Source organism: Temnothorax curvispinosus, unplaced genomic scaffold (genome assembly GCF_003070985.1).
Source record: "Temnothorax curvispinosus isolate PA1 unplaced genomic scaffold, ASM307098v1 QBEX01001091.1, whole genome shotgun sequence".
Taxonomy (NCBI): domain Eukaryota; kingdom Metazoa; phylum Arthropoda; class Insecta; order Hymenoptera; family Formicidae; genus Temnothorax; species Temnothorax curvispinosus.
The window spans coordinates 1-1,387 of NW_020210871.1; the positions used below are offsets into that span (position 1 = coordinate 1).

Consider the following 1,387-nt stretch of genomic DNA (forward strand, 5'->3'; position numbering starts at 1 on the left):
AATCAGTGAAAATATCACTAATTGAAACAGTAAAATAAGATTTCACTGAGAATCAGTGAGTATTTCACTAAACTTCAGTAGAATGTTTACTTTTTGTTTCTTTATCTTATATTTCACTGATTATGGTCAGTGAAAGTAAGATGTTACTGTAAAATCAGTTATCTGTTGGTAATACTGATTGATGGTGCGAGGAAGCGGAACAGGATTGTGATCTCAGTGATGTGTGAAACAGAAGACGAGAACGAAGTATACGTGACGAAGGACGAAGCGGTGCTAAGTGTACATTACGAAGAATGAGAGAAACTGCGGTACTGAGCTAAGCGTGCTTGCGAAAAAGGTGAGGTTAAAAGTAAGTACGAAAGCTTCTTGAGCTGTAGTTCATTTACCGCGGGTACTGACGAGTACGGTGGCCCAACGGGGCGAGGTTATAGTTTGCCAACGGGGCAAAGATGGAGGCCCAACGGGCCCATAGTAAAGCACGATAAACTAGAGACTGTTTCTCCCTTTTCATTTTCAGCATAAACCACGGCGTATTGAACGAGAGAACTGAACAGCAAACAGAATAAGATTATTAATCTCGGTTATCGTTGGAAACTTATCAAAAGGAGTAAGTCTTTTATTTCTTATTTTTATAATTTCTTAGTATAAATTGATTGTTAAAACACGATTCAAATATTTGAATATTTAATTTCAGAAGAACATTGATAAAGGACAACATGATGATCCTCCTATTTTTCCAAATTCTTCGTTAATACAGATATGGCCTGTAAGTTTGGTTAGTGCATTTAAAAGTTATATATTATATATATTAATACTTGCTAACACACAGAAAAATCTTTTTTTAAGAAGGAACAAACATAGAGGCACAAGCTCGTAAGCTGAGGAATGTTTAATTTTTAATTGACTTCATTCTGTAAACATTTTGTACGTAACAATTACATTGTTGAATAAAAAATTATAACATGTATTAAGGTTATTACTTTTTGTTACTGTTTGCTGGGACATTTACTGATTTAATCAGCTTGCATTACTGATTTTGCTGTTCAAAGTCACTGTTTCCAGTAGTCCAATATTACTGAGTAAAACAGTCAATATTACTGATTTAATCAGTTCACATTACTGATTTTGCTGCTCAAAGTCACTGTTTTAGTAGTATAATATTACTGATTAAAATAGTCAATATTACTGATTTAATCAGCTCACATTACTGATTTTGCTGTTTTAAGTCACTGTTTCTAGTAGTCCAATATTACTGATTGAAACAGATATAATAACTAATTCTTTCAGTGAAATGTCACTGATTCTAAGTGGTATACTTATAACTGCTTCAATCAGTGACTATTTACTGTTTCTCAGTAAAAATACACTGATTCTCTTTTAGAGAGTA

At 33.2% G+C, this 1,387-nt stretch overlaps 1 long non-coding RNA gene across 2 annotated transcripts; it reads left to right on the forward strand.

Moving 5' to 3' along the window:
- The first annotated feature begins 67 nt into the window (after positions 1-67).
- LOC112459886 lies at positions 68-1,247 on the forward strand. Of its 2 annotated transcripts, XR_003041385.1 has the most exons (4): positions 68-349; positions 518-607; positions 695-766; positions 850-1,247. It is a non-coding gene; the product is annotated as an uncharacterized LOC112459886 (long non-coding RNA). The 2 variants fall into 2 exon arrangements; XR_003041380.1 differs by lacking the exon at positions 850-1,247 and having other exon boundaries at positions 695-827.
- Positions 1,248-1,387: the final 140 nt, after the last annotated feature.